The sequence below is a fragment of the Oryctolagus cuniculus genome, chromosome X (assembly GCF_051225735.1).
Source record: "Oryctolagus cuniculus isolate XC-2025 breed Fujian yellow rabbit chromosome X, ASM5122573v1, whole genome shotgun sequence".
NCBI lineage: Eukaryota > Metazoa > Chordata > Mammalia > Lagomorpha > Leporidae > Oryctolagus > Oryctolagus cuniculus.
In genome coordinates, this window is record NC_142888.1 from 38,817,808 (window position 1) to 38,831,959 (window position 14,152).

Sequence of the window (14,152 nt, forward strand, 5' to 3'; positions counted from 1 at the left end):
CAGTTGCAGTTTGCAAATATTTTTTTCCATTCTGTTGGTTGCATCTTCACTTTTCTGAGTGTTTCTTTTGCAGTGCAGAAACTTCTAAGTAGGATTTTATCCCATTTGTCAGTTTTGGCTTTGATTGCCTGTGCTTCTGGGGTCTTTTCCAAGAAGTGTTTGCCTATGCCAATGTCTTGCAGAATTTCCCCAATGTCCTCTAATGATTTGATTTTATTGGGTTGTAGATTTAGGTCTTTGATCAGTTTTTAGTGGATTTTTGTGTGAAGTATAAAATAGGAGTCTAGTTTCAGACTTCTGCACGTTGAAATGCAGTTTCCCCAGCACCATTTGTTAAAGAGACTGTCGTTGCTGCAGGGATTCATTTTAGATCCTTTATGAAAGATAAATTGATTGTAGATGCATGGATTGATTTCTGGAGTTTCTGTTCTGTTCCATTGGTCTACAAGTATTTTGTGTGTGTGCCAATACCAAACTGTTTTGATTATTACTGCCCTTTAGTATGTCTTGAAGCCAGGTGTTCTGATGCCTCCAGCTTTATTTTTGTTGTGTAAGATTAAGTTAGCTATTCGGGCTTTCATGTTTCCATATGAATTTTAGCATCAATTTTTCTAGATCTGAGAAGAATATCTTCAGTATTTTGATTGGGATGCACTGAATCTTCTAAGTGCTTTTGGTAATAGGGACATTTTTATGATGTTGATTCTTCTAAACCATGAACACTGAAAATTTCTCCATTTTTTAATGTCTTCTTCTTCTATTTCTTTAGTGTTTTGTAATTTTTCTTGTAGAGATCTTTGACAACCTTGGTTAAATTTATTCCAAGTATTTGATTGTTTTTGTAATTATTGTGGATGAGACTGATTTTTTTTTGACAGGCAGAGTGGACAGTGAGAGAGAGAGACAGAGAGAAAGGTCTTCCTTTGCCATTGGTTCACCCTCCAATGGCTGCCACAGCTGGCGCGCTGCGGCCGGCGCACCACGCTGATCTGAAGCCAGGAGCCAGGTGCTTCTCCTGGTCTCCCATGGGGTGCAGGGCCCAAGGACTTGGGCCATCCTCCACTGCACTCCCTGGCCACAGCAGAGATGCTGGCCTGGAAGAGGGGCAACCGGGAAAGAATCCAGCACCCCGACCAGGACTAGAACCCGGTGTGCCGGCGCCGCAAGGTGGAGGATTAGCCTAGTGAGCCCCAGCGCTGGCCGAGACTGATCTTAAAAGTTCTTTTTCAGCCATAATGTTGTCTGTATACACAAAGGCTATTATTGATTTTTCTCTGTTGATTCTATATCTTGTAACTTTACCAAGATCTTTTTTTTTAATTTTTATTTAGTAAATATAATTTTCCAAAGTACAGTTTATTGATTACAATGGCTCCCCACCCCCCATAATTTCCCTCCCACCACAACCCTCCCATCCCCCGCACCCTCTCCCATTCATTTCAATTTTGTTTATTTCTTCAAATTTATTTCTTTTCTCTTACAGATTTAGGTATTGGTCTGTTGTTGTTACTTTAGGTCCTTGAGATGCAGTGATAGCTCATTTATTAGGTGCCTTTCCAATTTCTTGATGTAGGCAACAATTGATATAAACTTCTCTCTCAACACTGCTTTTGCTGTATCCCATATGTTTTGATAGGTGGTATTGTCATCTTCATTTGTTTCTAGACTTTTTTTATTTCTCTTTTCATTTGCTCTATGACCAGCAGTTCATTCAACAGCATGTTCAGTCTCCATGTATTTGCATATGATCTAGAGATTCTTGAGTTGTTGATTTACAGCTTCATTCCATTGTGGTCAGGGAAGATGCTTGGTATGATTTCCATTTTTTTTTTTAATTTGCTTAGACTTGCTTTATGCCCTAGCATGTGTCTATCCTAGAGAAAGTTTCATGCACTGATTAGAGAAGTGTGTATTCTGCAACTGTAGGATGGAAAGTTCTGTAACTATGTTAGGACCATTTGATATATAGTATCAATTAACTCTGTTGTTTGCTTGCTGATTTTCTGTATGGTTGATCTATCCATTGCTGCAAGTGAGGTGTTGAAGTCCCCAATTACCATTGTATTGGAGTCTATACATATAGCCAGGTGCCCTGTAATTAGGTGAATATGCATTTGTAATAATCACATGTTCCTATTGAATTGATCCTTTAATCATTACCTAGTGCCCTCCTTTATTTCTTTTAACAGTTTTTGTGTTAAAGTCTATTTTGTCTGATATTAGGATGGCTATACCAGCTCTTCTTCAGTTTCTGTTAACATGAAATATCTTTTTTTCACCCTTTCACTTTCAGTCTGCATGTATCTTTGTTGGTGAAATGTGTATCTTGCAGGCAGCAAATAGACAACTTTTGTTTTTTAATCCATTCAGACAGTCTGTATCTTTGAACTGGAGATTTGAGGCCATTTATGTTCAAGGTGACTGTTGATAAGTAGTGACTTGGCCCTGCTATTTTTTCCATAAATATTCCAATTATTTACTTTAGATTTCCTTTTTACTTTTACTGTGAGATTTTCTGTCTTCACATTGTTTCATAGTTATGACCATGTTTCTGTGTTTCTGTGTGTAGCCCATCCTTAAGAATCTTTTGTAAGGCTGGATGAGTGATGACAAATTCTTTCAATTTCTGTTTGTTATGGAAGGTTTCTATATCACCTTCATTCATAAATGAGAGCATTACAAGGTGCACCATTCTGAGTTGAAAGTTTTTTTTTCCTTCTGACTTGGACTTTATCTTGCCATTCCCTTCTAGCCTGTAGGGTTTCTGATGAGAATCAGCTATGAGTCTAATTAGAGATCTGACATTAGTAATCTGACATTTCTCTTATGCACATTTTTATCTTTATTTTGTTTTATGCAGAAAGTCTGAAAACAATGTGTCCTGGTGAAGATCTTTTCTGGAAATGTCTGTTAGGAGTTCTAAGCACTTCCTCTAATTGGACGTCCCTTTTTTTCTACAAATTGGGGAAATTTTCTGTATTATCTCACTGAATAAGCCTTTAATCTGCTCTTTCTATCTGCGCTTTCAGGAACTCCTATGACCATATTTTGGTATCCCCCCCAAAAAAAAAGATTACCACCCCATAAATCTTCAACACTGTTTTAAATTTTTCTAAATTCTTCTTTTTTGCAGGGTCTTACTGTAAAATTTTCAAATATCTGTTTTATATCTCAGATATTGATTCTTCTGCCTCACTGAGTCTATATTAAAGCTTTCCACCACATTTTTATTTGATCTATTCCACTTTTCATTTCAAAATCATTTTGATTTCTCTTTAAAATATGTTTCATTGGGAAAATGTTTATTGGTGTCATGTATGGATTTCTTTAGTTTCTTTGGTGTCGTGTATGGATATTTTAATAGATTTGCTTCTGATTGCTTTTAATTAATCCTATGATTAATATTTTAATTCCATTTCTGGCATTTCATCAAGCTCTTCATCAACACATTAAAATATTGAAATGCTTTTCTGCACCTTTGGGGAGTTGTGATGTTTTTGTTTTTCTTGTTTCTTTAATTTCTGTGTTTATTTTTAGGAATTTGTGCAGATAGTCTTTTTTTTTCAGTGATGGCTCTTATCTTTGAGTCATTCCTCTGTGCCATAGTGGAATGTCTGCACTTTCAGTGAATACCAGTTGTGTGTACTGAGTATGACAGGGAGGTCTGTTCAATGTTCCACGGTGGGCCGAGTATCCAGGCTAACAACATTGTGCTTTGGAGAAAGGGGCTATTGATCAATATCCATGATGAACAGTGATGCAAGAATCTTCAGCAATACACAAGCTAATCAAATCCAACAACACATCAGAAAGATCATTCACCTGGACCAAGTGGGATTTATCCTTGGTATGCAGGGATGCTTCAACATTCACAAATCAATAAATCTGATAAATCACATTAACAAACTGAAGAACAAAAACCATACAGTTATCTCAATAGATGCAGAGAAAGCATTTGATAAAACACAACAGCCTTTTGTGATGAAAATCTTAAGCAAGTTAGTTATAGAAGTCATATTCCTAAACACAATCAAGGCAATTTATGACAAACACATGACCAGCATCCTATTGAATGGGGAAATCTTAGAAGTATTACCCATAAGATCTTGAACCTGACAAGGATGTCCAGTTTCACCATTGCTATTTAATGTAGTCCAGGAAGTTTTAGCCAGAGCCATTAGCAAAGAAAAAGAAATCAAAGTGATACAAATTGGAAAGGAGGATGTCAAACTACCCCTATTTGCATATGACATGATTCTATATATAGGTGCTCCAAAAGACTCCACTGAGAAGCTACTGGAACTCACGAAACAGTTCAGTAAAGTGACAGGATATAAAATTAACAGACAAAAATCAATGACATTTGTATACTCAGACAATGCCATGGATGAACAAGAACTAAGATCAATCCTATTCACAGCAGGTACAAAAAGAATTAAATATCTTGGAATAAATTTAACCAATGACATCAAATATTTCTATTATAAAAATTACAAAACATTAAAGAAATAGAAGGATATATTAAAAATAAAAAAAAACATCCATGTTAATAAATTGGAAGAATCAATATCATCAACATGTTACTACCAAAAGCAATTTACAGATTCAATGCAATCTCAATCAAAATATCAATGAAATTCTTTGCAGATCTAGAAAAATAATTCTAAAACTTATATAGAAACAAAAGAGATACCAAATAGTTAAAGTGACCTTACATAACAAAAAAATTTTGGAAGCATCACAATACCTGATTTCAAGACATTACAGGGCAGTTGTTCAAAACAGCCTGGTACTGGCACTAAAACAAATGGGCAGACCAATGGAACAGAACAGAAACTCCAAAAATCAAACCACACATCTATAACCAAATTATATTTGACAAATCCTAGGAGCAAAAGCAATCTTTTCAACAAATTGTGCTGGGAAAATTGAATCTTCACCTGCTAAGGTATGAAACTTAGACCCCTACTTTACACTGTACACAAAAATCCACTCAATATGAACCAAAGACCTAAATCCATAGCCTGATACCATCAAATTACTAGATAACATTTGGAAAACCCTGCAAGAGAGTGGCATAGGCAAAGACTTCTTGGAAAAGACCCCAGAAACACATGCAATCAAAATCGAAACTGTCAAATGAGATTACATCAAGCTTAGAAGCTTCCACAGTGCAAAAGAAACACTCAGAAAGTGAGGAGGCAACTGAAAGAATGAGAGAAAATATTTGTGAATCACACAACTGATAAAGAGTTAATATCCAGAATCTATAAAGAGCTCAAGAAATTCAACAACAACAAAACAAACGACCCAATTAAGAGACGGGCAAAGGACTTGAACAGGCATTTTTCAAAACAAGAAATTTAAATGGCCAACAGATACTTGGGAAAATACTCAGAATCACTAGCCATCAGAAAATTGCAAATCAAAACCACAATGAGGTTTCACGTCACTCCATTTAGAATGGTTCTCGTACAGTGCTGGTGTGGATGTTGGGAAAAAGGTATCCTTCTCCACTGTTGGTGGGAATGTAAACTGGTGAAGCCCCTTTGGAAGACAGTAAGAAGATACCTCAGAAATCTGAATATATAGACCTACCATATGCCCCAGCCATCCCACTCCTGGATATTTACCAAAACCAAAAGAAATCAGCATATGAAAGAATTATCTGTAGCCCCATGTTCATTGCAGCACAATTCACAATAGCTAAGATATGGAATCAACCCAAATGTTCCTCAACTGTTGACTGGATACATTGTGGTATATACACACTGTGGAGTACTACTCAGCTTTAAAAAGAAATGTGAGGAGAGGAACCAAGATAGCATTATAGGGAGAGAACTTACTGATCTTATCAAGGTAAGTGTAATTAAAAAAAAGTGGAGGGGCCAGCACTATGGCACAGTGGGTTAAAGCCCTGGCCTGAAGCACTGGGATCCCATATGGGTCCCAGTTATTGTCCCAGCTGCTCTTCTTCTGATCCAGCTCTCTGCTATGGCCTGGGAAAGCAGTAGAAGATGGCCCAAGTCTTTGGGACCCTGCTCCCATTTGGGAGACACGAAGAAGCTCCTGGCTCCTGGCTTCGGATTGGCGCAGCTCTGGCTATTGTGCCCATCTTGGGAGTGAACTAGTGGATGGAAGACCTCTCTCTCTGACTCTACCTCTCTCTGTAACTCTGCATTTCAAATAAATAAAATAAATATTTTTTAAAAATGTGGAGAGAGCGCAATATCAAGGAAGAGTTAGGGAGAAAATAGCAGAGGAAACTCCATGAAAATTAAAGGAACACTGTGGATCTCCGTGGAGGGTATGGATGCACACAACTCAGGACCCCAGGAGCCGTGAGCCTCAGCACCAGCTTTGAAGAGTGAGGTGAGACCAGACTGCAGCAGCCCAAGCCACTGGTGATAATGCCATGGGAAGAAACTAGTGTAAGTCTGGCTTGGAGCCCTGTTGGGGCAGTATGCCTGCCAACCTAGAAAAAAATGGAGGCAGGTTTCTGTCTCTCCAACCACCCAGCACCTGTGTCCTGTAACTAGGTGAGAGTGGGTGGGCACCAGTTTGGACATATGTAACAGCTACGCCAGCTTGTGTCTATGCATTCATCAACCAGCTGAGAGGAGAGGTCTGAGTCTGATTGTGAGAATTGACAGGGGCCTGGATGCTCGCAAATGTGGGAGCCTTGTTTGCTGGGACTGTGAAAACACTGTGGCTGTGTGTGTGGCTGGGACTTTGGGCAGTCACTGTGGGTGGCTCCACATGCTCGGGGCTCCCTGATCCCTGGTGAGAGTCATTTCTGTGGGGTCTATGTTCATGCCAAGGACTGCACAGATTCTTTCTGTGGTTCTTGTTGTAGTATGGATGAATATTGTACTCACTGAGACTGAGGGGGAGGGGGAGGGGAAGAGGAGGGGGAGGAGGAGGAGGAGGAGGAGGAAGAGGAGGAGGAAGAAATTAGGACACTAATTAGCAGTGTTGCAGATCTATGGGATACTATCAAATGGCCCAACATACAAAGTCTTAGGAGTTCCTGAAAGCGTGGAAAGAGAGACTAGATCAGAAGGCCTTTTAAGTGAAACAATTACAGGAAACTTTAATTTGGAGAAAGAAAGGGACGTCCAAGTACAGGAAACACATAAAACCCCTAATATACAGGACAAGAAAAGACCTTCACCATGACACATTATAGTCAAACTCTCCACAGAAAAACATAAAGAAAAGATTCTAAAATGTGCACAAGAGAAATGCCAGATTACTTTCAGAGGACCTCCAATTAGACTCACAGCAGACTTTTCATCAGTAACTCTACGGGCTAAGAGAGAATGGTGAGATATATTCCAAGCCGTAAGAGAAAAAAAAAAGTCAACCCAGAATAGCGTACGTTGCAAAGCTCCCATTTATGAATGAAAGTGAAATAAAGACTTTCCCTAACATACAGAAGTGCAGAGAATTTGTCACTACCCATCCAGCCTTACGAAAGATACTTAAGGATGTGCTAAACACAGAAACACAGAAACATGGTCATCATTATGAAACAATGTGAAGACAGAAAATCTCCCAGTAAAATACAACAGAAATCCAAAGTAAACAATTGGAATATTTATGGAAAAAAATAGCAGAGCCAAGTCATTACTTATCAATGGTCACCTTGAGTATAAATGGCCACAACTCTCCAATAAAAAGGTACAGAATGCTTGAATGGACAAAGAAACCCATATGTTTACTGCCTGCAAGAAACACATCTCACTGACAAAGATAAATGCAGATTGAATGTGAAAGGATGAAAAAAGATATTCCATGCTAACAGAAACCAAGAAAGAGCTGATACAGCCATCCTAATATCAGACAAAATAGACTTTAACACAAAAACTGTTAAAAGAGACAAATAAGGGCACTCTGTAATGATTAAGGGATCAATTCAACAGGAAGGTATGACTATTATAATCCTATATGCACATTACTATAGGACCCCTGGCTATTTAAAAGAAATGTTAATGGATCTAAAGGGAGACATAGACTCCAATACAATAATAATGGGGTGTTCAATAGCCCACTTTCAGCAATGGACAGATCAACCAGAAAGAAAATCAGCAAAGAAATATAGTTAATTGACACTCTAGACCAAATGGACCTAACAGATATCTACAGAACTTTCTATCCCATATTTGCAGAATACATACTCTTCTTATCATTGCATGGAACTTTCTCTAGGATTCCCTAGGCTCTTGTCATGAGCTACCAAGGCTATGGAAGCCCCCTGAGTTCACCGACTCTGATCATATTTAGACAAGGCCATGGTCAAAGTGGAAGTTCTCTCCTCCCTTCAGAGAAAGGTACCTCCTTCTTTGATGACCCGTTCTTTCCCCTGGGATCTCACTCACGGAGATCTTTCATTTAGTTTTTTTTTTTCCCCCCAGAGTGTCTTGGCTTTCCATGCCTGAAATACTCTCATGGGCTTTTCAGCCAGATCTGCATGCCTTAAGGGCTGATTCTGAGGCCAGAGTGCTGTTTAGGACATCTGCCATTCTATGAGTCTGCTATGTATCTCACTTCCCATGCTGGATTGTTCTCTCCCTTTTTTATTCTATCAGCTAGTATTTGCAGACACTATTCTTGTTTCTGTGATCCCTTTGGTTCTTAGTCCTATCATTATGATCAATTGTGAACAGAAATTGTTCACTGGGACTAGTGAGACGGCATTGGTACATGCCACCTTGATGGGGTTGAATTGGAATCCCCTGGTATGTTTCTAACTCTACCGTTTGAGGTAAGTCAGCTTGAGCATGTCGCAAATTGCACATCTCTTCCCTCTCTTATTCCCACTCTTATATTTAACAGCGATCACTTTTCAGTTAAGTTTCAGCACTTAAGAATAATTGTGTATTGATTACCATATTCAACCAAAAGTATTAAGTAGAACAAACAAAAAAAATACTAAGAGGGATAACATATGAAGTTGCTCATCAACAGTCAGGGTGAGGGCTGATCAATCACCGTTTCTCATAGTGTTCATTTCACTTTAACAGGTTTCCTTTTTGGTACTCAGTTAGTTGTCACCTATCAGGGAGAACATGTGGTATTTGTCCCTTTGGGATCGGCTTATTTCACTCAGCATAATGTTTTCCAAATTCCTAACAGGGATCACTTTTCAGTTAAAATTTAAACACCTAAGAATAATTGTGTGTTAATTACAGAGTTCAACCAATGGTACTAGAACAAAAAAAAATACTAAAATGGATAAAGTATTACATTGTACATCAACCATCAGGACAAGAGCTGATCAAGTCACTGTTTCTCATAGTGTCCATTTCACTTCAACAAGTTTCCCCTTTGGTGCTCAGTTAGTTGTAGCCAATCAGGGAGAACATATGATATTTGTCCCTTTGGGACTGGCTTAATTCACTCAGCATGATGTTTTCCAAATTCCTCCATCTTGTTGCAAATGACAGGGTTTCATTGTTTTTGACTGCTGTATAGTATTTGATAGAGTACATGTCCCATAATGTTTTTATCCAGTCTATTGTTGATGAGCATTTGGGTTGGTTCCAGGTCTTACCTATTGTGAATTGAGCTGCAATAAACATTAAGGTGCAGACAGCTTGTTGGTTTGCCAATTTAATTTCCTTTGGGTAAATTCCAAGGAGTGGAATGGCTGGGTTGAATGGTAGGGTTATATTCAGGTTTCTGAGGAATCTCCAGACTGACTTCCATAGTGGCTTTACCAGTTTGCATTCCCACCAACAGTGGGTTAGTGTCCCTTTTTCCCCACATCCTCTCCAGCATCTATTGTTGGTAGATTTCTGAATGTGAGCCATTCTAACTGGGGTGAGGTGAAACCTCATTGTGGTTTTGATTTGCATTTCCCTGATTGCTAGTGATCTTGAACATTTTTTATGTGCCTGTTGGCCATTTGGATTTCCTCCTTTGAAAAATGTCTATTGAGGTCCTTGGCCCATCTGTTAAGTGGGTTGTTTGTTTTGATGTTGTGGAGTTTCTTGATTTCTTTGTAGATTCTGGTTATCAACCCTTTATCAGTTGCATAGTTTGCAAATATATTTTCCCATTCTGTTGGTTGCCTCTTCACTTTCCTGACTGTTTCTTTTGCAGTACAGAAACTTCTCAATTTGATGCAATCCCAAATGTTAATTTTGGCTTTGACTGCCTGTGCTTCTGGGGTGTTTTCCAAGAAGTTTTGCCGGTACCTATATCTTGCAGGGTTTTTCCAATGCTCTCTAATAATTTGATGGTGTCAGGTCATAGATTTAAGTCTTTAATCCACGTTGAGTGGATTTTTGTGTAAGGTGAAAGGTAGGGGTCTTGCTTCATGCTTCTGCACGTGGAAATCCAATTTTCCCAGCACCATTTATTGAATAGATATGGGGAGCAACTCAGACTAGACTAAGTTACTGGAATTAAGACTTATTCTATGCATCTGCTCTCCCACAATATGGCGCTGGGAGAGGAGTAAACAGCTTCTATGCAGCTGCCTCTAGTTCGACCAATAACCTGCAGGAGCTGATCCTGCTCCTGATTGGAGGAGAGCAGCGTACTCGGCATGTGGGTAGCAGAGTTGGGATTGGTGGAAGAGGACTATAAAGGAGGAGAGAGACAACATGCACCAGGAACATCTATCTGAAGGACCACCTGAGCAGCCCCCGAGAGAGCCGGCCGGCGGTGTGCCGCTCCCCCGCGGAAGTGGGGAAAGTGGCAGGGGGAACCACCCTTCCACGGAGGTGGAAGGATCGGTAGCCAACCCGGGAAGAACCAGCAGCAAACCCGGGAAGGGCTGAGCAGACAAAAGAACAGCACAGGTCCTGTGTCGTTCCTCCGCGAAGAGGGGGAGCGACAAATAGACTGTCCTTACTCCAGGGATTGGTTTTGGATCCTTGATCAAATTTGAGTTGGCTGTAGATGTTTGGATTGATTTCTGGTGTTTCAATTCTGTTCCATTGGTCTATCCATCTGTTTCTGTACCAGTACCATGCTGTTTTGATTACAACTGCCCTGTAGTATATCCTGAAATCTGGTATTGTGATGCCTCCAGCTTTGTTTTTGTTGTACAAGATTGCTTTAGCTATTCGAGGTCTCCTGTGTCTCCATATGAATTTCAGCATCATTTTTTCCAGATCTGAGAAGGTCTTCAGTATCTTGATTGGTATTGCATTGAATTTATAAATTGCTTTTGGGAGAATGGACATTTTGATGATATTGATTCTTCCAATCCATGAGCATGGAAGATTTTTCCATTTCTTGGTATCCTCTTCTATTTCTTTCTTTAAGGTTTTGTAATTTTCATCATAGAGATCCTTAACGTCCTTGGTTAAATTTATTCCAAGGTATTTGATTGTTTTTGTAGCTATTGTGAATGGGATTGAGCTTAGAAGTTCTTCCTCAGCTGCAGTATAGAGTTAGTCTTCTATGTATAAAGTTAATTGAAAATAGATCTTAGCAAAAAAATAAGAATGGGAATAGGAGAGGGAAGAGGAAGAAGGGTGGGCCTGGGGGTTGGAGGGTGGGTATGCTGGGAAGAATCACTATACCTATGTTCCTAATGCTGTATTTGTGAAATACATGCAGTTTGTATACTGTAAATAAAAGGTTACGGGGAGTGGGGAATAAAAAGCAATGAAATGGTCTTTTGCAACAAAATTGACACAACTGGAAACTGTTATACTTAGTGAAATAATCCAGTCCCCGAAAGACAGATACTATATGTTTCTCTAATCTGTGGTAACTAACAGAGTATCTAAAAGGTAATGTATTGGAGTGAAATGGACATTTTTGAGATTTGAAGATTGTTTCAGCCCTTGTCTCTTCCATTGGGAAGCAGTTTTTTTTAATTCATACTTGTTGTTGAACTCTTTTACTTAGTGTAGCATTAACTTTATGATCATTAAATAAGCTGAAAATAGGTATTTATAAAAATTAAGAGTCAGAATGGGAGAGGACACATATAAAATACATTAAACTTGTATAACTTAAATGAAAGCTTAAAAAAAGAAAAAAATAGAAAATAACTACCACCTGCATGTAGCCACCAGACTGACAGAAGCCCACATTGCTCTCATAAAAATTCTTTGTAGAGCACAGCCTCAGCAGCCAATCAAATGAAGGCCATAAGCACCACTGACCAACTAGGAACCTGGACCTGTGCTGAACACACCACTCTCAGCCACAAATTCAGTATTTAAGAACTTTCACCCTTAAATCCTCAGAGATCCTGAGAATTTAGAGATATCTGCTCAGCTCTTTGCCCTGGAATTTATGATACCAACCTTCTTTCTTCTACCACCCTGATGTCAGCAACTGGCTTTCTGCACATCAGGGTAGCTGGGCAAGTGGACTCAGATTTGGGGGTTCTACAGCAACCTCTCCAACCAGTTTTGTGGATTATTCTATATCAGTATCCACCGTTATAGAGAAAGAAATTGGTTTCTAAAACTAAAAGTACTCTGTCCTCTGACCAATCAAACTTCTTTCTCCTCCTCCATTCATAACTACTGATCTTTTTATTGTCTATATTGTCTTCCATTTCCAGAATGTCATGTAGTTGGAACCATACAGTATACAAATTTTCAGGTTGGCTTCCTTCATTTTCTAGTATACATTTAGGATTCCTACATGTCTTGTCATGGCTTCATAGATCATTGCTTCTATCCTTGAAAAATAACATTCTGTTGCCTAAATATACCACAGATTATCTACTCCACTACTAAAGGACATTTTGGTTTCTTCCGAGTTTTGTCAGTTAAGAGTAAAGATGTGGGGCCAATGTTGTGGTACAGCAGGTTAAGTCACTGCCTGAGATGCTGGCATCCCATATCTGAATGCTGGTTCAAGTCTCAGCTGCTCTGCTTCCCATCCAGTTTACTAATAATGTGACTGGGAAAGGAACAGAAGACAGCCTGAGAACTTAGGCCCCTGCCACCCACGTGGGAGACCTGGATGGAGTTTTGCTTCCTGGCTTCAGCTTGGCCCAGCCCTGGCTGTTACCGCCATTTGGAGAGTGAATCAGAGAATAGAAAATCTCTTTCTCTCTATTTCTCTCCCTCTATCTCTGTGTCACTCTGCCTTTGAAGTAAGTAAAAATAAATCTTTTATTTTTCTAAAAAAAAAAGTATGAAGCTGCTATGAATATTCATGTGCAGGCTTCTGCGTGTACCTGAATTTTCAACTCCTTTGAATAAATATCAAGGAGCAAGATTGCTTGATCATATAATAACAGTATATTTAGTTTGTAATTTTTCTATTTCTCCTTATATTGTGTCACTTTTTCTTTATTTTATCAAAAGTTATATTATGAAAATTTATATTATCTTGCTGGAAAAGTGACACTGAAATCACTTTTACAAAGTGATCTTTATTAATTATTTTTGTTAAAATCTATTTTGTTTGATATAATTATAGATATACCAACTTTCTTTTGATGATTCTTTGTATGATAATGTTCCACATTTCAATTTAAACTAAGATGTGGTTTGAGTTAGATTTTTTTTTTTCAAAAATCTTGTTTGGTGGTCTTTGACTTTTAATTAAAACACTCACTCTAATTACATTCTAATTTAATTACTGATAAAGTTGAGTTTTAATTTACTGTGTAATTTTCTGGATTTTGCTTTGTTCCACCTGGCTGATAGTATTGAATTCCACTTGAGTAAAAGGATGCCTCCATAACTATTAATACACCACCCAAGAGAGAGAGATTCAAGTTACACAGGTCTAGTAGCTTTCTTCTTCTAGGTTTCTCTTTTCTCCCCTTTCCTTAATTCCCTAATCCATACTAGAGGCCTTTTTCTGTTAATATCATTAACTCTTTCTTTTCTATATCAAGGCTAAACTTCAGTGTCAAATTGAGATTTTTCTTTTGTAATTGGAGAAATTCTGGCTGGCTTTCAAACCTATTGGTTTACTAAACCCTTCTTATTCTCAGCTTCCTTGCTCAGTCTCAGAGGTGGAAAGCTACAAAAGGTTCATAATACCATACAGGAAATTAAAGAAAAATTTTAATACTTTAAAATATTATTCAGGTCACTGATTTTTATTTCAATCCATTGATAATAATTTTTAATATACTGTGGGGAATTTTAAACTTGTTGCTAGTTTTTTATACCTATATATATATATATATATCCTTTAGAATATTAAGGCTTTT